This window comes from Chaetodon auriga, chromosome 15 (assembly GCF_051107435.1).
Source record: "Chaetodon auriga isolate fChaAug3 chromosome 15, fChaAug3.hap1, whole genome shotgun sequence".
Taxonomy (NCBI): domain Eukaryota; kingdom Metazoa; phylum Chordata; class Actinopteri; order Chaetodontiformes; family Chaetodontidae; genus Chaetodon; species Chaetodon auriga.
In genome coordinates, this window is record NC_135088.1 from 7,030,895 (window position 1) to 7,056,787 (window position 25,893).

The following is a 25,893-nucleotide window of genomic DNA, read 5'->3' on the forward strand; positions in this document are numbered from 1 at the left end:
TCTATCAAGTAATTGAAGGAAAAGTGCGCCAAGTGTTGCAGTTGATTCAGTTGGTGTTACGACTACACACCAAAGTTGCCAAGAGCATTCAAGCAGGGATCTCCTGTTAATAGAGAGAGCAGAGTACTGAGGGGTACGGAGGTTTGGCAGAAGATGATGTCGGTATCATAAGAGACTTGTGGCTCTGGGACAAAGACGAGAGAAAAGCATGAAGCTTGTCTTTTATTTTTAACACCACATTTTATCAGGAGTATTAATTTCATTATTACACCGACAGTTAAGTGGCTCAGATGGCTCACAATTTTATTTCTTTAAAAAGAACTCCATGTCATCAAAGACACTGAATGACTAACTTTATAATGAAATTCTTCAAAAATCAGTCTTTGTATGGATACATTAGTGATTAATGCCTTTTACGCTGATCCATGGATTTGTATAAACATCAGGGCTGAATTGATGCAAAAAGGCTCCTCTTGAAATCACCTTTATTCACACCATTCTTCTTTACTCAAAATGATTCCAGGTTGGTAATGAATCTCTATAAATGGGAAACAACATCCTCCTAGTTACAGATGGATCAGACATTATTCAGGGCTGAAAGAAATAAACCAAACACAGGGGAGTGGGTTGACATGTGAATGGTATCCAAACGTCACCCACTTGCAACCTTTCCACAGTGCTCCATATCCATAAAGGCCCTTGGCTATATGTTCTTATCAGAGTAATTTACTTGAATGACAGTACTAATACGTGAGAAATACCTTCCAACTGTGAAAGTACGGTGACACATTGGTGAAAATTTGCCTAAATTGCCTTCACCGATGCTATAACACAGCCACAGCCACTTAACTGCCACATGTGGCCAGTGAATACATGCTATCTGTCCTCATCAAGAGTAATAGCTCCTTTCTTAAGCTGCCTTATGGGTCTGACCTTTTCCACGATACTGAGTGTGCAAATTATTCTTGATTTTGTGGCCTGTGATTTTTTTCTCTTGCGTTTTTTCGTTCCCCAGAAAAGAAAATGGGCTGCAGCACACCAAAGCCCCAGTCAGTTCCACCGCTGCCGGGTCATACATCATATTTTGAGTGTATGGATTTCTAATATCTCGCTACAGCAGTCAAGATGATGTAACAGATATGCACTCTGAGCACATATCAAATAGATTCCTTGAGGATATTCAATATGGCTGCCAAGAGACATTTGATTAGATTATTAAAATAGATAACCTCATATGCCTGGAATTATACTATGAAATATCAAAACTACTGCTGGGGGTAATTAGGGGTGGGATGGCATCTATTAATGACCATTTGAAAGAAGAAAGAAATACGAATAAGGTGTTCCTGCTTTTGAATGGGATGATCCCACTGCTGCCATTTTGCATCCCCAGTTGAACTGAACACAGAGCTTACAATCATAAAGATAGAAAATGGCTTCCTCAGAACACAAAAGTGGTAAGAGGTAGACACTCGTATTAATATCACAGCATGAATAGAAGTTCTGGCTGGAAATTCAGCATATTAAATGCAGCAGGCGACTGATCTGGATCAAAATAAAACGCAGCTTCAATAGGAATGAAAAAATATTTTTCAAGCCACTAGACAACATGAAACCGGACAACGACACATAGCGAAACACTATTTTCCCCAAGCTGCCTAATTCTCCCCTTCAGACCTCTCACCATCCAGAGTGCAGCGATCTGGCCTCGCTACACAATCTACGCTACGACCTTGCCTACACCTGGCCCCTGTCTGCCATTTCACAATAGAAATGGCCTCTGTCTGACACTGCAACATCAAATAAAGACCTGGCTCCATCATGACATCCTCAACCAATGCCCTAAACTGAGGGACTGTGCTCCATGTAAATGCACTGGGCCCACATGCGTGTGCTTGCAGGTAGTGAGCCCACACTGTGGAAGCCTTGCATTGTAACCAGGCCACCATGAAAACAGACCTGGCCACCCACTATCTCCCATCCCAAGCATGGCACCATGAGGTTTCACTAGCTCTGAAGGGGATGGATGTACCCTTCCCTTGAATCGCTCTTAGTCTGGGCCCTTGCATGGCGCCACTGTGCACTGAGACACCCCCAGGGTCTCAGTGCATAGCTGAGCTCCTGGGGTCCAAGGACATACAGCCCCTTGGATTCAGTTAGAGAATATACTACTACTGTATAACCCCACCGCCAGCAACTCTAAGATGCAAAGCAGCAATCAAATAAAGCCACCGGTAAACAACTTACTAAAAATGACCAAGTAACCGTTTTTCCCACCAGCGTAGTCTCTGCCGATCAAAATACTCAAGCCATCAGAAAAAAGGACAGCAAATTGATTGTGCTCTCCTGGAGAGTTGCTACAGGTCCGTCAGACTTGCACATGTTCGGGGTGGACAAAAAACATGGGAAATGGAGGCATGGCGGTAGATGTGAGCAAAGTGCAAATAATCCTATGGGAAATCATGAGCATGAGCTTCAGGCCAGAGCTGGTGTTGTGGTGATGTGCAGCAGAGCTCGTGGTGCCATGGGAAGATGCGCCAGTGAGGCATGTGGAAGGGAGATGCTTGGATATGCTGAGTCAGCAGCAGAGCACTAGGGCTACGTTTGCCCTGTGGAGGTTAGATGGAGAGCATTTGTAGTAAAGTCACCCTCAAGTGACTTTACTACAAATGTGCCTGTATGAAAGCACCATTTGTTGTTTCTACCATAATTAATTAAGCTTTTTTCTTTTTTTTCACTTGATGGAGCAGCTTTACAGATCTGAAGACAGTACATCAGCTGACATTCATTTCTGCACGTGTTAACTTCTTTTCCTACTTTTTCCTTCCTCAGACATTTCACTTTGATGTTCTTATAGTTCCTGACAGTGTGTCTTCTCTCCTCTCCACCTGGTTTTATACATGCACGGGCTGCCTTATGGCTCAACTCTGAGCACAGCAGGGGAGGGTTGGGTGTCGGGGGCTGCTCACAATGCAGTGCACTTTTCCAACACATAGGCCTTTTAAATCTCATATCAGCTTTTACCTACAGTCAGCACCAGCAAGTGGAAAGGCGGAGAGACAGGATGAGAGACAGAAAGCGAGAGAAAGAGGGAGGGATGGTGGGAGGGCAGGGAAGACACAGCCACAGCAGGGTGCCCTTCACTCCGGCAGACTCATGCAGAAGTGAGAGAATGAGAGGGTAGATATAGGGAAAAACAGATTATGGTGAAAAAAAATCCTCCCATCCCCATCAGTCTTTCTATTTAATAAAAAAGCATGAGAAACAGACATGTGATGGCGGGATGTCCTTGGTTGTTGCAAGCTCAAAACGTTCAGCTCACCTGTCATCCCTTGACTCATTTACTTTCACTCTAAATAGCCACTTCAGCAGCTAATACATTGCCCTGGGGTGAGTCTGGCTGCTGCTGAGTGCAATATTGTGTTTGTGTTTGCTTTTTAAAAGGCTGGTGCTATGTTAAAAATAACAGCCACTCCTTTTCCAGTACATAATTGCTGTCCAAGGAGGAGGAAAGGTAGAGGGAGGGCGAGATAGAGGAAAACAATCAAGCACATGAGGCTGAATATCACAGTGTGATAGGGATATTGAGCGAGTCGGGGGAAGGAGTAGGCCAAACTCACTCTCCAAACTCCCACTGGGTGCTTATGTTAGTGGGAACTCCATTAGCAACGATTAAAAAGCCATCGTACTAACAGCATGTGAACCTAAATAATCACAGGGTCCTGTTTCATTGATGCCTCCCTCCAATTTTCTGATGAGGCAGGAGAGCTGTTGCTTTCACCTTGCAGTCCCTAAGGACCCTGTAATCGCCATTATGTGTGTGGAGGACTTAGGAGGGACCCGGTCAGGAAGTCGAGCCATGGGCTGGCTCTCACTGAGACGCATCGAACCCCGTGAGAGATACCTTAAGCCCCCCACACTTTGCACCAATCTCCTTCCCTACTCTTCCTCAGTGGCCTCTTCAACATCATTTGCCCCCACTGTGTGCTTCTGAGGCTTGCAGTGTGTAAGTGATATAAAACAACCTTGCAACCCGCCAGCAGTACCTTCTCTATACATCCCCAGAGCCAACACACAGAGGAAGACTGAAGCTGAAAATATCTGCACATGACTTTTTCTTTCCTTCTGCCTCAATGAATATCATAATAAAATGGAAAAATAAAACAGCCTATAGGTGCTGTTTGAGTAGAGACCATGTCTTTGCCTGAATCCACCCCATAGCCAAGCTTTTTACTGGTTGCTTTTGACCTTGTATAACCTCAAACTGAACTTTCTCAAACTCTCACTTCCTTCAACGCACATGATGTTCACTTAACCCACTAGCATACTTAGACACCTGCAATGCCACCAAGAGATTAATTATTTCTATGAGAGACAACTTAAAACAAGATAAAAGCAGCACCGAAACTAATGATGAGAATCCAGGAGCGAGATCTCAGCCAGATTTCATAGCTCTAACTGGTTGCAATGATATCACACACAGGCTTCTGTCCTTTGGCTGATAAACTAGGTGGCCATCTCGTTCTGTCCCATTGGCATCGTTTGAGTCAAAAACATTGTTTGAATGCCAAAACTGGGCCATCTTGATCTGAAGACATGGCTGTGTTTTGTTTTTTATGACCACATAATTCCAAATATCTCTTTGAATCACAACTAATCAACTGCATTTTGTAGCTTTTATGGTTGTGCCGCATAGTTCAAATTGTAAATCAACATTTGATAGATCATAAGATTGTGGCATGACATTTAATGCAACTTCAACTATATCTGTCACCTTCAAAAAAGCTCTGCAGTCTGTGCATGCATGTTTTTTTAGTGATGATGCCATTAAATCTAATGGCCGACAGTCAAAGCTTCATTCGGAAACCTTGGCAGAAGCTTCAAATGTAAAGAAAATGACATTCAGTACAGCCTTAGTTGGTTTTATGTTTTTCATTGGTTTAACATCTAAAACCTGGATTTTAAAGGATAAGGCTGATGAAAACTTTTTTTTTACATCATGTTAATATAAAGAAAATCCAAGACCCATTAATAATTTCCAAGCCCTATATCCCATTGAAATTCGTTAAAAGCAAGCCATACACATGCACACATAAATATGGCCGGGGTGAATTAAGATGCCTCTAACGTAGGTGGACTACTGTATATAGATTTAGGTTAAGTGATTACACCTTGCTCTCATAGCCTGCCTCATACAGTATGCATTAGTTAAGACTAACAAAAACACCACGCAGTGTGTATGTGTGCTTTTATCAATTAAACCTTTTTGGACCCTTACAAACTAAGCCAACGTACTGAGAAAAAGTAGGATCTCTACCCTGACGTTATTCTGTTCTTCTCTGATGGTTTTCAATAATGTAACCACCCCTCAATTGAGCAGATCTGATGATGCAGACGTCCAGGCAGCGTGGGTTTAATGCAGCGAGAGCCGGCAAAAGCTAATGGACAGGCAGGAATTTAGGAGACCAGAGTTATACATCTTTCATGCTCTCCTAAGCACAGCCCAATTTGAATATTTCTGATATGCTATTTATGCTCACTGCGGCAGCAGGGATCGAGAGAGAGACACAGCCTTAGAGACAGCAAGGGAGAGAGGGAGATGAGTGAGTGTGAGTGTGTGTGTGTGTGTGTGTGTGTGTGTGTGTGTGTGTGTGTGTGTGTGTGTGTGTGTGTGTGTGTGTGTGTGTGTGTGTGTGTGTGTTTGTTTCACAGTGTTGTGATGTGAATTGCATTGTGTGGAGAAGACAGAAGAGAGTAAGATGCATCTATTAGGTTAGCATAATAGGCACAACCACGGCACCCTGCTTCATAATTTAACAGAGATTTAATTGGATCTGAAATACCACCATCATAAACCAAAATGAACCTGGAATTATAGCTGCACCCAGATAGTCTTCATACATAAACTGTAAGCACTTTGATCTGAATTTCAATATTTTAACAGGTAAATATTTCCCCGGTGACAATACATTAATATTCAATGATAATTATTCCTCCGCATTTTAAAGAGACATTGCTTAAAACATAATCTAGTGCAGTTACCCTTAAAGCCAAAGGTTCCCTGAACATTGTACACTGACTGACTCCTGTTTAATTAATGCGTCTGTCCAATCTTGTTTCTATAATTCCATTTAACCGTTGACAGGGCATTCCTGTAAAAGACCATGTATCCTCAGCTGAGAGATGTTAAGGTTAACAATAAGCACCATCTCTAATTAGCATCACGACATATTTGTGTACTGATAAAAAGAGAGATCACACCTGATCCAAAACTTACATGATTGTGAACATGGATGTGAGCCTGAACAGAAACTACTGGGAGACCCCCATGTCTTAATGCATTTTCCAGAGTGTGTACAGGTGGGGTGTGGAGAACAATTAGCTTGCCAATTATGCATCTCAGTTGAAGGCATTTAATGGTTACTGAAGCCATGCATGTGCTGGTCTATTTACAAGGAAATGTGCAGACACAGCATTATTATTGAAAATGTCAAATTCAAAAGGATGACACTGACCTAAAAACTGAATTAAACAATACCTAGTCCACAGCATTTCAGTGAAAAATCCATCCTTAGTAATGGGCCAAAAAGTCACCCAGTGAATCACTGTCATAGAAAGAAATGGCACAGAAATCAAAGCAAGGAACCAAAGCACTTGAATGAAAACAATGTAAATAAAGAAAATGGAGCAATCAACTAGAATGTACCCAGAATTTACATGATAAATATATATTACAAAACCATAAACTGATGTAAAATTAAATTAATGAATAAAAGAGCTTCTTACTTGATTGGTGTGGGATTGAGTGAGGCGCCGTATACTCCCTAAGATTTTATATTTAAGTGCTTTTTTTATAATGACTTCATTACTTTACCACACACACAGCTGAATCTGGCCTCACATAAGTGTCCTTAGCTTGTATTTTTGCGGAAGAACAATGATACAAACATGGAGGCAACTTCAGATATTCTTTATTACCAAAGGCCCGGTCTTGCTTGAAATAAATCCTTTCAAATCTGTGAGGAAAGCTGAACAAAGTTAACATGCGTGCAACTGAGCCATTATCTATGATGGGAAACACGACTGCATGTTCTGGTGAGGCTTGGAAACCCGGTTTGTAGATTTTACTCATCTTCCCTGTGTCGGCTGCAAGCACATCAGACTATTAGACGCCCTCTTTTTTAGTTCAATATTGATCTAGGATGCCAATGCAGAGCTTCGCAGTAATTGAGTCTTATCATGATGGTTGTAAGTTTAATGAGGTTGGCTGTGGCTGTAGATTCCCATTGTCTGGCAAAAGGGATGGATGAAAGGGACGCAGCAGGGAGGCAAATAGGGAGGGAGAGAAGGATCGAGGGCTGGAACATAAGCTTTCCTGAAACAAGTGCGTCCAAGGTCTAACAAATGGCGGTGACTGACTCACACATTGGACAGACAGTGGAAAATCATCCACCAGTATTATAGCAACTCAGCCGGTGTGTCAAATCTCTGCTGTCATCTCTATTGGGTTGTTGTCAAACAAGTGAGGGCATACGAAAGCACTAGACATTTTTTACAGACGGGAAAAAGACTCCTGGGCCTCTAATACAGAGAAATGTAAGCATGCAATGTATCACAATTGCAAAAAGCAACAACACTGACGGACACTGTATGTATGAACCTCTGCTTACACTATGAAAGATGGCTCACATCTTGTTGCAGCATCTGATACGACAAGTGTGGAAATTGGCTTTGGCTGTTTGCATTGCAAGTGATGTGAAATGATTCAATATGTCATTAAATCAGATGTCTTTGCCTTCATTTTCAACATAAATATACCTTGCAAAGATTGTTTTCTCTAGGCTTAGTGTCATAAAAGCATTCGAATAGCCTTATGTTCTATTTTCACTGAATATACCTATATGGCGAATGTATCTTCAGAGTGATACGTGCTGCATCGTATGCTGCCTGTTGTACATCCTGCACAATCCCCCTCGCTCTGCACAGGACGAACCGCTGTCACCGATGTCATATTGTGCATGTTGATCTCTCTGGACCAGCAGTGAAATATTCATTACACTTGGCCAATAAAGACATTGTGATTTTAAACACATTCTATCGACACGTTTTCTAAAAAGAAGACTAAACACCAAGCAGTTCATTGGTTCACACTGAACAACAAGGCCTGGCAAGGTCAATATCTGTTCTCATTTAGATTATTTGTGAAATCAATTGCTCATGAGGAGAATGGATTTAATGAGTTGAGATAACAAGCACAATCCATTCCTCCTTGATCCTTCACAAAATCGACCACAGAAATGCTAAATGGTCAATGAAACTGCAAACATTTGATCTCTATGTGCATTTCTGTATCTATATTGTGTAAATGCAGCTGCCAAGTACATGGTAAACAGGGGGAGTCATGAGGGACCCCGTGCTCATTGCCATCTATTGAACACTTGCTGGGATAAGATGACTGAACATAAACATGAAGTCTGTGTTCCCGCACTGACTGATGGTTGGTCATCCTGTCAACCTGTCTTTTGACCCATCCGCCTCAATGTCCAGTCACCCACGCCCCAGTCAAAACGAGGACATCGAGCCAGCACACACAACGAGGGGAAGTGAAGCAGCGATGCATGAAAACGCTCAAAATGTCTAAATTATCAGATAGTCAGCCATCTCCTCCGTGCTGCGCCCTGTGGACAGCCACCAAGGGGCTCAGTGTCATTTAGAGGTGAGAGCAGCATGAGCCAACCACAGAAAATATTACTTTTATTCAATGGATGTGACATGATTGACAGCCTCGAACTGCTTTGCCGGCGACCTTGGAGGACTGGTGCTCAGGTTAAAGTTAGCATTTTGTGTGGGTGTGAAACTGTGGACCTGCAGTCAAGTCTGATACTGATGCAGCTCCTTGTTTGCCTTTGCTTTATATTTTCAGACTAAAAACAGTACATTCACATGCACTAAGGACATTGGGAGCTCTGGCATTTATGATGTAGAATGACAAGATACGACAAAGGAGACATTTTACAAAGCCCCTGAAGTATGTGTTGTGCCTGAAGTTTGTGTTGGAAAAAATGAGTTTATTTCTAATTTGTTTCCAACTATTGATATGCCATAACCACTTATATATATATTAAGCAACATATCTTCTAATTTTAAAAAATTGCAAGTATCTGGGTGACAGTATATCATTTGTTTGTTCTGTCCAGCCGTGGAATATGATGAGGAATGATGTGGAAGAAAATGCAGTCTAAACAAATGCTTAAATGGGACAAACAACTGAATGGGTCATGGATATTGGACATGCATGTGTTGTAAATACAAGTTTGGTGCACACTTCACTTTACTGTGGAGACGAGATGTCAGAAGATGATGTTTCATAAAGCTGAAAATGATTTAATTTAGGATCTGGAGTAAATCCAAGCTGCATGCTCATTGTGACATTAAATTATTGTTTTTTCTGAAAATGACTGTTTTTTTTTTTTCATGTGTCACAGAAAAAGAGATGAATCTGTGCTAAGATTACAGCCTGCAGCTTCTTCATACTGAAACGGAAGCGTAATTCTGTTTAATTTGGCTGAATTTGTCAAGAGAGTCGTTTTGGTCCTCACTATTTTTTTTTTTAATTAGAAACCTCTTTTGTTTCTTTTCCTGCTATCTTTTAAGGAAAGTAATGCTTTGATTGCTAGGGTTTTCAACAACCTAAATCATTGTTTCAAAGTGTTGGAGCTGCAGCTTATCTACATGTGCATTATGCATATTCATTGTAGACTGATGTGTGATCGGCACATCTGGAAACAGTGTCTATTTTCTTGTCAAGAGAAACAGAGACAGACGAGCACTCTGGATGTCCACAGTGAATTTTCTGTGTTTATGGACTTCCCTCAAATTCACTGAGTCACTGCCTTCTCTCCTTCTCACCCTTGCATCCATTTTTTTCTCTTTCTTCCACTCTCCTTATCTCGCCACACACACACACACACACACATACACACACACACACACACACACACACACACACACACACACACACACAGAAAGGAACATATGCTTGTGGTGCAATGAAAACATCTATCCTCAAGAGAGTACGTCCCAATGGCCTCAGCCAAGAGTGTGTGTGGGCTGATGAGGTGAAAGTAATCTAAATGGTGTTCTGAGCAGCAGAGGTGGCACAAGACGTACACACACACACTCATGGTAAATCGTATCATCGCACCCCCATGGCGGCATATGGGCCTTTCCAGAGGACGCCATTGCTCCAAAGGGGGTGAAAATATCGAAAATGAGTTGAACCTCCACTGAGATGGGGGGTCACTGGCTTTCTTTGCAATTTTCCGTCCCTTTCTCTCAGGGGTCAGTAATTGAGCGTCAGAAATTGCAAAAATTGCCACAAGTCGAAACAAAGTCACAAAACAGCTTTATTTTCCTGGTTATATATGAACAGGGAAAAAGCCAACAGGGAACAGATGAGAGGGCCAGAAGGTGGTTTTATGTCTTTCCATGGTTGCGCAAAACACAAAACAAGTGTGTGTGTGTAGGCTGGCACGCATTCAATGGCAGTAATTTCCCTTGTCATATATGGTTGTGTTAGTAAAGATGCTGTCGCTCGTCCCTGAGCTGCTTTCCAAATGTAGAGCAAAGCATCTCCTGACACACTACCGCAGCTCGGCGGCTAAGTGCAACTTGTTTTCATCTTCAAGGACAAGGTGACCCCTCGCTATTGACACTAAAAAAGGGAAAAAATTGAGAGCATCTGATCTTCTGGGGATATTAAAGGAGACAAATAGGCATCCTCCCATCAGCACAGCAACAAAGAAAAGTGTTTGATGCGGTGTGAGAATATGGGAGATCTTGCACTTGACGGCAATGACAATGAAGGACATTTTGGTCAAGGCTGTACGGTGGCTACAACTCACACAGAGCCTTGAAAGCAAAATAAAAAGACAGCTGTAGTTGGACTGTTTCTGCAAAAATTCAAGTTTGAAATGGGTTCATATGAGCGATTAATTGCACAGTAATCATTCATACAAAAAAGTGCGATGTAAGATTATAGTTATAAACATTAGAGCACATGGCAATAAACATTTAGATATGTCATCTACACATAAAATCACTTGTCTTCATTATAATCTCAAGATCTTCATCCGCACACCCACACGGAAGTAGTACTGACATAAATGCTACACGACACGAGCAGAGAAAGAAAACACTCTGATGACAACATTAAACAATTTATCGTCCCAAAATCAAAAGATCAAAGTTTGAAAGTTGATTTATAATGCACTTTGAATCTTGGCAAAAAAAGATGTTTTTTGAGATTCACCATTTTCACTTATCCCTTTTTATAGGAACAATTTAATTTTGCTTTATCCCTCCCTGGGCTTGCTGATATATTCATAGAAAACAATAAGCGTTCTTCCACATGCATACAATCTGAATCTTGGCAATTTCTTTCCTCTGGCTTTGCAGTATCTACAGAAATGTAATCTGTGTGTCTGTATTAAAATTCATGAGAACAGATAAGACGGGAATTTCATTAGTGTGGGATTCTAAAGCTGGTATTTTGGGGGAAAGTGAAAGCCAAAATACTTCCAGCAGCACTCTCTAGGATCCCATCTGAGGTCAGGAAAGTTTAGGGTCCTAGCATGAGTTAAAGGGTGGTTTTTGACAAACGAAAACTGAATGCGTTATTTACAACATCTGATGAATCTTATTTGGCCAGTAGAGGGCACTAAAAGCACACAGCACAACATAAATAACAGCAAATGACAGCTTAACACAAGTCCTTTAACATAACACAAGTTAATATTTGTGAACTTTCTCTTTTCCCCACACAGAAGACAGACATCACAATCTAGAGTTACGCTGTGTTTGAGTACACAGGAAACAATGCATTTAGCAGCATATCGAACTCTCATACATGAGCCATGTCGTATCACACTTCACGAGCAGATAAATGGTCCAAGCAGCAGCATAAAAAATGATCAGCCTACTTCCACAGATCCATCTACAACTCTGATTCCCAAAAAGTTGGGATGCTGTGGAAAAAATTGTTATTGGAATCTCCCCTGTCTATATTACAGAAGCAACTGCAGAACAACAATGTGAAAACACTTCAGATGACAGTTTCAGTCACTGATAGTGAGGCATGTCGTGGTATTTATTTAAAAACATGAAGATATTTGGTTGAAAGTCTCACTGCTACTTTAGAAATCAAGTTTTTGCATAGCCATAGAAAACCCAACATAACAGCAGGTGGGTAGGTGGAGCAAATAACAGCTTGGCACCAAAAACTGCATTGGGCAGGCCCTTATTTTGACATGTAGACTTTGCAGAGAAAACAATGCTCAACATTTCCCCTCACAGCTGGCTGTACACACATTATGATCGAGAGAACTTGTGATGGGAATTTTCATACCAGAAATTGCCCCACATGTGAAAAATAAAGCACTTAAAGTGGGGCAGCAAGCTGCTTGTTGAAGAGCTCATTTTGAAGAGCTGTTTTCTACAACAGCATTTTCACACAATTTGCTTATGTTTCCATTAACTCTATTAGCACCCCACACAAGCATTCATGGTAGAAATGGGATAAGTATCGCCACATGCTCATTACCTACCAGCTGCAGCTTCACCAATATTTATATTCTTTGGTAACAAGCATAAATGGGTAAATCAATAACCATTTTGCCAACTAACAATGTGCACAGAATCAATAGCTTTCACTCTGACTTCATACAGATCATACTGTCCAACAACAGAAATGTTAGCAGTTGCCTATATCTGACATTTCTCCTTACTCCCATGACAAACTAATAAGGTGCAGGTGCCCACACTCTTTGTCAACTGTCTGCACTTCTGGCACTGACACACCTACTGCTAATTAATAGCGTGGACAGAAGCGGAGTGCGGTGGTCTTCTCTTGTTTTAAGCGTATGTCATGCTGTCACCAGAAATTTGTTTTGCGGCAGGGACTAGACTGTGACGGCAGGCTTCCTGACAAGGCCTCAGGCGCTTGGTTTCTAAGCACCAGCTGGTCACTTATTAGCTCTGGCATGCATTGGAAGTACTATTGATGCACAGCTAATGGAGAAAAAGAGTCTCAACTCCTGAGCCTATTTTCGCAGTCCATAGTCAGGGCTGGCAGAGAGTGCCTTTTATTATCAGTTAAACCTTGAAATGTTCATAGAATTCAGAGTATCTAATTAAAGTAACCATCTGACTGACAACCTTTTAAAGAGCATCTCATTATAGGTCACCAGGTTTGAGGTTTTCTCATAAGATTCATGCAGATGTGAGCCTTAAGCAGGCAGTGGATGAGATGTCTGAAACAGCAATATCCTTCTACTTATACCCATGTGAATACAACTCAATATACACTATCATTTTCAAAAGTGATGGTAAAAAAAATGGACTGCTGGTTAGGAGCCTTGGCTGCAATATACCGGTCAATCATCCTTGAACCCCCCTCCTCACGTGCGGTCACAAGCTTTTGGCAGTGACTGAAAGCATGATTTCACAGACATGTGGCCAAGATGATATTTCTCCACAGGGTGGCTGGACTCCCTCTATGTGATAGAGTGAGTGAGCTTGGCGATTTGGGAGGACCTTGATATCAAGCTGCTGCTCTTTTATATTGAGAGGCGGACAGTGGGGGCAGCACTAAGGATGCCCACTGGCTGACTCCCTCTGGAAGTGGTCCGAATGGAAGAGAATTTGGGAGGAGAACTGAGGGAAGATGCAACTGTGGGAGTGGGTGGGAATCTCTCCAGGACCTAGAGAAGTTGCTTAGGAAGAAATATATTTGTATAGTATCCTCTGCTTGCACTTGTGCATCCATGACCGCAATAAGCAACCCAAAAATGGATGGATGCTTGCACTTGTTGGCAGTGAGGACTAGAGATTTCATTATAAAAACTGTGCGCATCCAGTTGTAGCTACACAAGCACAGAAGTTCAGCTTAAACTTGTTTTTTAAACCCTCGTGGATCAGCAACGTTATGTTGAGTGTAATACTCTCACAGTAAATGGAGGAAATCAGCTGGGATCAAACATCAAATCCTGTCTATTAGTAAGTAATATCTAAATGGCAACTCTGTGCTAATGGTCATTTCAAGGGGGTCCAAACCAAGAGGGAGACTGAAATATCTTGCCACTCTGACCTCATCAGGCATATGAGGGTAAAATATCAATTTGATGCGAAGGCACAACTTATACAAGAGGGAGTGAGATGATTTGCATTCTCCGCCTGATAACACTGAGAAGACATAATGATGCAATCTAAGATGTTATCTTGGACTGAAACAGTCTGAAATAAAGTGAACTGATGAATTTGTACTTTTACACCAAACATTTGGGCTGTGGTAGTTATAGAAGCATTATAGAAACAGGGCAGGTGGCATAAATCAAGCAGTTTGGACAGTAGCCCAGACGCATTTATCAAGCGAATGCTGTTAATTTTGGTAACAGTGAAATTTCCAACACACTTCCCATCTTTCTGTCCTGTAGACTGCCAGTTTTATGCAGGATATGACCCTCCGCTCACTCATTTAACATTTCAGTTTTGATGATTTAGCTTCTCGTAAGATCTAGTTTGATTTATCAACGAAAGGGCTGTGCTTCAAGGGCTGTTGACCGACATTTCGGCTTTTGATAAGATCAAATCAGTGGCCACCTCATATTCCAGGCGTGTATTATAAGCTTGCCCCGACACTTCACCTCTGTAGACTTGACCTCTACCTCTCTATCTTCCTCTATACACACAGAGGAATAGATATCTGTGCCCTCAAAGCACGCCCCACTGAGATGAAGTACGAGCACGACAATAGAGCGGAGGTCTCAGGTGCGTCTTGTGCTCTGGTGTCAGTGAAAAATGCCACAGAGATGAATTGCAGGGAAGAAAACCGGTAATGTGTGTGAGGGAGAATATATGTGAGATAAAAGAGCGTGAGTGAGTTTATGTGTGTAAGAAAGGAAGACAGAGGTGGTGGCAGAGAAAGACAGAAGAAAATCGTTCTTGAAAATCAAAAAGACAAGACTCACATACAGCATGTGAACTGAGATCTCTGCAGGTGGTCCGCAAAGCCAAAGTCAAAGTGAAGACAGCTCTCAGTTATTCTCCATCAGTGCTGCCCTCCTTTCTCTCTCTCTATGTCTCCACCAGCTGTTCTTTCTTTGCTGTTTTCATCCAACTGAATTTTTACACAAACCTTTGACAAAATAAAATGATAATTTGATAAATTTGCCCCTTTTTTTGTCTTTTTGGATTGTAGATTATTATTGTTCTTTATTGTCAGCTGCTGTCAGGCCACAAAGAAATCACTACTTGACAAATCATTGCCAAAATCCAGGACATTATTAATTGAACAAATGCATTGCAAGTGCTATTCTCTTTTTTCTCCATTTTCCAGCATTTTTGTTGTTGTTTTCCACCAACACCTCCTACAACTTTTCTTCATTTCCCTTTAATCTGTCTTTGTTTCCTGTCGGCGTCTGCCATCTCCATCCTCTCTTTATGCCTCTCAATGCCTCCCTCCATCTCTTCTGTCTTGTCTCTTTCTTGTCTTGTCTATGCATTTCTCATTCTTTCTCAATGGCCTTCTTCCTGCTCCACTCACTTTTCTTTCTCTGCGCCTTTCTCTTGTTTTTCTCCTGTCCCTCCTCCACCTGTGTGTGACAGCAGCAGTCTGATGGTGGAACAGCTGTGCTCACCTGCCAGGCCGAAAACAAAGTGATAGTTTTGGCACCTTTGAGGTGCAGGAGAAGAAAGGGAAGTCTCTCACATTCTCTTTCGATCTTTTGTTTGTTCACGCTCACTTGTTACACAGGAGATTGCTGGATACAATACACACAAGCTAGTCATACGTAGGCATGATACAAATGTAAAATAGATAAACATTGTTTGGAGGTTAAACTGCTCTCTTGCATGTGTTTCCTCTATCAGTTTAACATTAATTCAGTCTGTTCTCTGTACATCCATCGCAGTCTGGTTCGGAACGACCATGGATAGTCAGGACTGCACAGACAATCACTGGTGCCAACCTGCCCTCCATTCAGAACTTATACATGCCCATAGTCAGGAAACATCACTGCAAACACCCTGGATACAACCTGTTCCACCTTCTTCCATCTGGTAGATGCTGCAGAGTACTGTTCAGCTTTATAGCCCTGAAGGTTTTATGTACAAAATAACCAGATACAAGAACACACAGACCATCACTCTGATGAACACTTAAAATCGGTATCAGTAACTCTCTAACACCTGAACATCCACTTACCTATAAATTATGTTTAGATATTAAAATATAGTTTTTTACATGTACAAGTAATCTGTCCCTGTGTTATACAAACCCTGCATGTGGAATATACTGTATATAGACATGGATACATGCACCCCCACTTCATGTATATAAAGTAAGATATTACTTTACCCATTCACTACTCAGTCCTTTGACTTGTATGTAAACATTGTATGTTGTTCATTGTTGCTTTTTATATACATTTATATATACTTGTATGTCCACAATTGTTTTGTTTATTTTTACCTACGTTTGTTGTCCTTGTTTTTAGTTTTGTGCCTGTCTTCCTGTAAATTGTTCTGTGTGAAAGTACACTGAGCAGCATAAAAGCAGAGCCATATACCTACATTCCTGGCCACCAAATATCTGAATCTGATTCTTATTCTGATGAAAATCCCAGGAAAAACCATGCGTCCGTGTCCCTCTCCATGGTGCTGAAACACTGTAGGTGTTCTGTTCATACTGTAAACCCAGTCAGCAATCAAGCATGCAGTACTTCCTAGCAACTACCAAGAATAACAAGAGCAAACAACTATTTAGTACCACTCTGGAAACCACAGCGGCTGCCTTGGAGACCACCTTTGCAATGTCCTTCCAACTATTTGCCTACAACTACAAGACAAACACACGTGACTACAATCTCTGTATGAAATCTTGAGCATACTTTTGTGAAGATTATAACAAAGTTTGACTCAGTAGCCAACAGAACCATTCTATACAGTAGCTGTATCCAGTAAAGAATAAAGAGCTCCTCGTTAAATAAAAGGAATCAAGAGGTTTCATGATCATGTAGTGTGTGTTAGAGGAACTGTTGGAAATGATGTGATTCTGTTATTATTCTTGCAAAAACAAAATAAAGTCATTCACTGCAAGGCTCATGTCAATATTCTTCATAAGTTCATTTTTACTAATTAAATCACTTTTATAACCGTGCGGTGTTTTGTTTTTGTTTTTTTTTTACCACAGGCTCCATCAGGTTCACTTAGCAAAAGCCTCACAAAAACTTTTAATCTATTCATCACTCGAGTCTATAAAACATTAGAAAATAGAGAAAAAAATCACAATTTCTCAGAGCCCAAGGTGACATATTCAAATGTGCCGATTTGAAAAAGGTCCACAACATAGTTCAATGTATTATCATAAAGGACAAAGAAAACCAGCAAATGCTCATGTAAGAAGATGGAACAAGAATTGTTTGCATTTTTGCATACAAAATTATTCAAACAATTTATTGATTCAGTTCTAAAAGATGCCAATTTCTCTAAGCAACTTTTGTTTCATACTTTTTATACTTTTTTAGCCAAACAATTGAGGTCTTGTGTACAAAAGTGTGTATTATACATATAAAAACAGAATTTTCATTTTGGGTGAACTGTTCCTTTAACAGATGGATGAAAAAAAAAAATAAAAAATGCAACTTTTTTCCAACTGTTGCCAAAAAGTCATCTTCACAGCCCTGCTGTGAACTAAGTCTTTCTAGTTCAGCAGGGCCTCCCCTTCTGTCTCTGTCACACTGACTACCGTTTGATCTGGGCCTAGCCCCCCTACTTTTGCAGTGACAGGTTTGTTTCAATAATGCAGGTGATACAGGGTGTGTAGGCTTCGCAGGTGGTGGTGAATTTTGGGAGTGTGGCATTGGTGTGTGTGCGTGTGTGTGCCTGTGATGGAAGTGTCACAGCATTTACAGCTTCAGTTTTAAGTTTCTAAAGAGACAGGGCCCTCTTTTGTTGGCTGAAGCCAGCACCATCCAGAAAGGGTCAATAAACCTACAATTTCTGCTCACCCACGTTCCCTCTCACACATCCCTGACAGTTCTGACTTATTACCCCTCAACAGCTCCTCTTTTCCTGCTTCTTTCACCTCCTCTCTCAGAGGGTCTTGCCCCCTTTTCCGTCCTCTTCTCTCCTTTTCTTAAACCTTCCATATCCTCTCACCCACTTACTCCTAATTGGCAGAACTAAGGTGCTGCAGCCCCAAGCAGCAAAGCCTGACCTGACCACCTGCAAGCAACAAGCTCACTCACACACGAACACACGCACCATGGAGTCATTAATCAAAGCAACAGTGCAAACAACTGACAGCACCTCCAAGAATCTCATTTATGATGTGGATTGATCTGTTCAGCAGCACTTTCTATGACGACCACATCTATAGTACATTATGGGGCCATTCAAAGTGAACTGCAATGCTTTATGTCTGCACTCATAAACATGCATAATGTTTTCTGATGCACAGCGATGAATTATAGATTTGACTAAGTGTCTTATGTATACTCTTGACTAGTTATAGATGACAGGTTGACTCATGGGGCTTATGACACATTTTGACTACCTACACTCATCTCGGCAATTAACTGTAGTATGGACTCACAGTATGCTGTAACAGCCAATGCAGCATCATAAGTTATCACTGTATGTGTTATCTTCAGTGAAGTACATACTGTACTGATACTTCATCAGAATGTTTCATTGTTAGTGGTAAGTAAAGTGCAATGCATTTTCATGCATGTAAAGGACTATGCCGCATCATATAATTATGATTATGATTATGCAAGATGCCAAAATGCAGAGAATCGAATAGAAAGTGTTAGCATAATGCTCCTATGAAGCTTTTTACTCTTAACTAACACACACACACACCTATTATGTTGTCTAGACACACACGTATGCATTGCTACAGGCCTTCTCCTCGGAGTCAGAATTACTGGCAGTCTCTTCTGTCTGGCACAACTCATAACCTGTCAGTTAAGATCTGATCAGGGAAGGTCTGGGAAAGTTGAAACCCCTCTGTGTGTTTAATGTTCAAGGAAGTTCACTCATAATCCAATTAGGCTGGGAGGTATTTCTAAAGTAGTTACACTGATATGAAAGACATAATTTATCTGAATTATTCAAAGCATTTTGATGAACTTCCTCATGATAATAAACATTGTAAACCAAACAGCTCCTGTGCTTTGACACATCCAAGACTATATTGCTAGCAAGTGCCAAGTATGAGAGAGTTTAAGAGGATTTTAGATTTGGTGGATATGATTTTGGAAACTCAAAATCTTGAGTATTAAATTATCTCAGTGTTGTGTGTGTACCATCCACTACTAGAATAGCCATCAACCATTTTTGGTTTGTATATCTGACCCTCTGTAACTAAATCACTTCATTGATATAAATGTTTAGCTTTCAGCCATGAATGTTACTGCTGTGCATTTTTTTTAATCATAGTGAAAATTATACTGCCATTATTTTGAACGATGTGATACAGCATACTCCTAGTCTCTACCATGTATAACTTTAGTGGCTGCAGGAAAAATACAATATACATGTAGGATCTCCATCCCTAATTCAATATTGTGTGTCCTATGTTGGATAACAAATTCACTGAAGCTTTTCAAGATGATAATCCTAAATTTATGTTGTAACTGTATTTCTAAATGACAAAAATAAAACTATTCAACAAAATAAAAGCAAAAAAACGTTGTGGACAAGCAGGAAGGTGGCCACTAGAGTACTTCAGAAAATCACTTTCAAATGATATGAACCTATCTATGGAATAAGTGCTGCTTGATGCCAGAATGATCAGTCATCATTCCTAGTCAGCACTGTGTGGTTGAGACCAAAGTACGATTATCACTGTATCAAATCATATCCACTCTCACCCACCATTTCTCTCAAACATGCAATCTAGGTTTCTAATAAAGACCTTACCCAATGCAGAACAATGATTGCTCATATCAGACCCTGTGTACTAGTAAATAACTCTGTGTTTCATTTATAACGAGACTGTCAGGGCCTTGCAATACACCACAAGCCTGACAATGCCTCAACCTTTCCAACTCAAGGTCATGGATTAATTTCCTTTTCCATGGCCCCATGAGCATTCTGGTATTTGCTTCGTGGCTCCATCTTAAAAGGCTGCACAGATTTCTTGGAAGCGAGCAGAAACTCATCTATATATGGTGTGTAATCAGCGCGTGTTATCTGGAGATTTCTACAGTCTGGATCACTGGTTCAACTTTCTCTGGTGCTCTCTGGTCAAATCCATTAAATCTGCAGCCATATCAAATTATGAACTGCTTGCAAATGCCACACACAAACAAAATATTGATTGCTTGGAAATGTCACATAAGACCTTACATCACTGGACAATATTGCAAGTAAAGTGAAGAGAAGTTGGTTTAACTTGCGACGTCTTATGCACCACAAAAACCACACTGTATTTCTATAAATGTTTCAATAAACTTTCAGTAAAACCATTCAACATTCTTAAAACAAGAGCAAGACAGATAAATCAGCTGAGCACCTGAACTGATAACCCTTTAGGAACTACAGCTGTGGTTATTGATCTGATGGAGGTCATTTCAAGCAGAAATTAAACCAATAAGAGCTCAGACTGAATACTCCAGGGGGTCAGGGTCAGTTCCTGTCTAGCAATTCAGACGGTCAAAGTGTAGTGGGTTCTAGCTTTGATCCGACAGTTCAAAAAAAGTCAGAGCAGATCTATGAGCAAGGAAAAACACTTTGATGGAAAATGTTACAATAACAAGAGGCAGCAAAGTCGGCTTGAACCAAACAAGGACTGACGGGAGCGCCAAGATCACAGAGCTAAAGGTTAGAAAATATTTGTTGTAAAGCATAGTATAATACAGCTACTACTGCTGGAGTGCCCTTCAGCAAAGTCAATCCTCAAGTTGCTATGAGAGAGTTACTATGCTTGTACTGTGTAGACCACAGTCAATCTAAAGCAGGGTGTTGCTGAAAAACAGGATTTGTTCTCAGGCAGATGTTCCCCTGATGACCGGATTAAAAATGGCTGATCAGTGACTAAAGAGGCCAATTTGATTTCATTTCAAACACGAGGTGACACAGAATGCATTCAGTTCTCATGGTAGAGTCACAGTTGGACACAGAGTCGAGTCCAGTCATCCAGCATCGTGAAGTACTTCACTCTGCAGTCTGGGCTTCTCAATCCGCTGCTAAGTTCCTGTAGCAGCTCAGACAGAGCAAGCCTCCCACAGGATCCTGGGTAATTTAGCAGGTAATGAGCACTCCGACTCTGTCGCACAGGACCTCTCATATCTGGCTGTGAAAGGAAGAAACGCGCACACACAAACGCACACATTACCATAATTCAAGCTTCCATAAACCCATAAACACACCTCTGCGGTATCCTACACCTGCTGCAATTTTTTCATGCCCCAACAAGCAGGCAAAAGGCCACACAGCAAACACCCAGAGGATGACAACCAAGTTAATTCTAAATCTAAATTTGAGTTTGCATTTTAATTAGCAAACTATTTCATTTAGACTAGAACTTTTTTGTTTGGAAAAACAAAAAAATATGCCTTGTTTATTAACTACAACCTGCTCAAAACTGGTCCCAGCATCAATTTGGAAGGGGTCAAAGTCATTACCCAAGGTCAGTGGACAACCAGAGAAAGATCAAGGAAGTCATTCACATACACCACCACAGATCTTTAAACAAAGACATCCCCCATATACCACCACCTCACATCATAAATGTGATCATTTTCAGACTTTAACAGGTCCCTCACAAATGATCACCTGTTATCACATTAACCAAAAATTCATAATTACTTCACATGATAAGCATTAAACTATCTCCATGACAACTGCGCAACTTCATCCACCAATTAAGGCCATAATAAGTGATTAGATAAGTGATGTAATACTATAAAATGGGGTATGATGTTATGATTGACAGCTGAGCTTTTCTTAATTGAGTCAGGTGGGTGTATGGGTGCTACCTCAATACAAACTCGAAGATATTTTGGGAAAAAAATGGAAAATACTAATGCCTCACAGTTTCCTAAAGCCTAAGGTGGCATCTTCAAATGTAGTTTGACTAACAGTCCATAATAAAAACTATGCAGTTAACTATCACATAAGACAAAGAAAAGCAAAAAATCCTCATAACTGTGAAGCTGGAACTAGGAAATATTTGGCTTATTCCTTGTTTCTGTGCTAATCATAAGGAAGACAGCTGGTAAAAAATGATGTCTTGTTTATTCCATTAAAGAGGGCCGCTGTCACAGTGGAACAAATCAAACAAATCTAAAATCTGTGTTCCAAACACTCACATTGATTCGCAGACACAGGGCTAAAAACACAGCTTTCTTTTAGTAACTGTTAGCATGCTATCCCTTACCTCGACAAGACAGAGGCATAAACGATCTAACACCTTTTCCAAAAGTATTTCCTCCACAATCTGACGAGACAAAAGCAGAGAGAAAACGATAAAGACAGCTATTGGCATACAAGAGAAAGAAGGACGCTGACAGAGTAGGTAAGGAATGAGAGACATCTAAAGAGGAGTGTTGGATCACCAAGTCTATCAGTCAGAAGTGGTGCAAGAGAGGGTTCAGATTGAAGAAAATTGTATGTGCACCCTGGGCAGATCAACAGCCTTTGTCCGCCTGAAGGAAAATGACTGTTGCATTGAAATGACTCCAAATGGCTGAATGCTATACATGGGTCATTGATGGGCTGAGGTGTGTGTGTGTGTGTGTGTGTGTGTGTGTGTGTGTGTGTGTGTGTGTGTGTGTGTGTGTGCGTTGGTAGAGCGAGCCATCCTAGCCAGGGGCATACAGTCTCCACCCGATTAAACAGAGCAGGACGAAGTGATCATTCACCTCCACTTGCCCTTCTAAGGTCTCACATACAGGCACACACACACACACACAAACTAACACACCAAGGAATGGTGAAAGAGGCACATGACCAGCACCTACAGTTTGGAAGAATATCAAGCCTTTAACATCCCCCATTCCCACTACATTTTCACCCTTGTGTCGCGCTCCCATCTGATCAGTTGTTTGCAGTCGCTGTGGTGCTGCTATCTCTACTGTATTCTAAGGAATCATCTAGCCTGTAAGGCTATTATAGAACTGAATGGAAGTTAATCGCAGAGCTGCTAGGATGCGCTGCTCCATTTCAACTGCACAGAGGAAGAAAAAAAAAAACAATCCCACTGAGAATAAATTTGAACTTGCAAGTAATGAGAGCAGCTTCAAGTGAGAGCACAGGTAGCAGTACCGCTTGAAAATATGAAAGCATAGCTGCAGACACAAAGCACAGACTGCACAAGTACTTCAACCTTTTTTTTGTCAGGCTCAGGTAATTTGAAAAAAAAAATGCAAGATGCACATACCAAGATATTTGTTTAAAAGGAAAACAAATACACAAATAGAACTACAAATTGATGTGAGGTATTGCTTTACACATTAATGCCACACGTTGCGATTGCAAGTCTAGCAAGGGAGAGAAGTAGAAATGCACTTAATTAAAGGGTAACATATAATTCTCCCCAGAGGGAAAACTTGAATCAAGTTGGAAGAAACTAATGTAGCTGTAGACGTAAAAAATTTAAAAAAAAAAAAAAAAAAAAAAAAAAAAACGGCGTTCTTCAATATCTCTCTAACAACAGACTGATCAGCAGTGGCAAGACAGGCCAGTTTTTAAAATGAAACGAGTCAAGTTGCTGTTGGCCTGCAGAGGATGTGTCTGCTTTGCAGCTGGGTTTTGGAAGCATGGCTGTGCCTCTTTTGCCAGAGAAACCTTTCATCATCTCTTGTCCAAAGCCAGCATGTACAAACATACAAATACACAGAACAGAGGCCATTCTGCATCAACACAATGTGCCTCATCACATATCAAATTCCTGTTAGAAGATAGCTACAAAAGATTATTTTCATTAGCAATTCACCTGTTAATTACCTTTTCAATTAATTAGTGTTTTGTTTAGTCCACCAAAGGGGAAAATTGCAACAAGGTGACATCTTCAAATTGTTTGTTTTGCCCAACCAGCATTTCAAAACCCAAATCCAAAGCAAATCCTCAAATGTATATAAGATGTTGCAACCAGCAAGTCTTTGACATCTTCTGCTTGATAAAGTTTTTTTTCCTAGTTTGAGAGAGCACATTTAATCACTTCTCAAAATTAATTTTCCTAGCTGGACCAATAGATTCAGAACTAAAAGAGGGGCAGTCAAAATTAAGCACTCAGTGAGGTCATAACCGTTATCAGTGCAACCACCTGAGCCATCTCACATACACATTCAAAAGCTCAAACATCAACAAGCCTGTTCATGCACTGAGACAGCATTTAGACCTGTCCAGACAGTGCTTTCTGAATCAAATTAAGGTTTTTGTCTTTTCTTGTCAAAGATTATGGTCTCAGACAAAAACAAGGAGTGGGAGGAAGAGGAGGAAAAAGAGGACAACAGGGAGGAAGGTGATGAGGAGGAAGTACAATTGAGGGAATGGCCGATCCATTTTGGCAGACAGCTCTGAGATCCAGTGTGTACACAGCTACATCAATCACAACAGTAATCTGGAGCCACAGCCAGTGCATACTAACTGCTGGCTGATTGACTGGTACACACACACACGAACAAAGGCTTTGGGGATGCTATGTGAAGTGCATACGCATATTCAGAGACAGATACAAACAATTGCATACATAGGCATGAATAAAAATGGCCACATCCAGTGTCTGAAATACACACACACACACACACACACACACACACACACACACACACACACACACACAAACGCGGGTGGTTAAGGTATAAGCAGCACACTGAAGATGTCACAGTCTCCCTGCTAATGAGATTCAGCAGCATTACTCCCTCCTCTGCAACACTAAGTGATGGCAGAGAGGCACTGTGCATCTCAGCAACACAGCAAACACAATTCTTTCCCAGTTTCAGTCAAATTAAGTTAGATATACATGCACCCACACACATTTCAAATGCCTTACACACAGGCATGCACATCCAGACAGTCACCGTATCTCTAGGAGGTCCAGTCGAAGCAGAGCGGTGGTGAAAACAAATGATAAAACCAAGACTGAAGTCTACCAACTTCATTGTGCGTGTGCGTGTGCATGTGTAAACGTGTGGGTGTCTTCCTCTAAATGATATGAAAGCTGGTTTGAAAACCTAGGCAGGCTTGTAAGTTGAAATAGTTGCCTCCGGGCACTGTAGTCATCCATCAATCCCAGAAAAAAAAAAAAGAATCACACTCACGTAACATTTACTCAAACTTAAAGGGAGAGCGAGGGAAAGAGACGAAAGAGTGGTCTCAAAGTAACTTCATGTAAGAAAAGTCTTATTGTAGGAATCTTTTTTTTGCAATTGCTTATACCAAAATCTCCAACAATATGCCAATTTCATACAAAAGATCAGTTCAGAGTGAAAAGAAATTCTACTCTGCCATTTAAGCTGGGAAGCTTTTTGAGGATGTGCATGAAGCAGCACATCACAGGTTTTACCTCAATATATTACAGCTTCTGTGAAACCGGCCACATGCTGCAATGAAAGGAAGGAGCCACATCTGAAGGAAGTGCTGACAGACGTAGAGAGACAGCAGGAGAGAAATTGACTGACTGTGCTTTATTAAAAGCATTTTTGATTAATCATAATCATATTAAAAGTTTATGGGAAGAGCAACATTTGATGAGACTTCTTCAACATTATGTGGAAAATATTCCAGTGAGCAAGCGTACGTGGCTCGAACTTCATCACTCCCCGCAAACAAACACCAACCTCAACACAGCAGGGCTGGGGAGTGGCATTAATAAACCTTCATTTA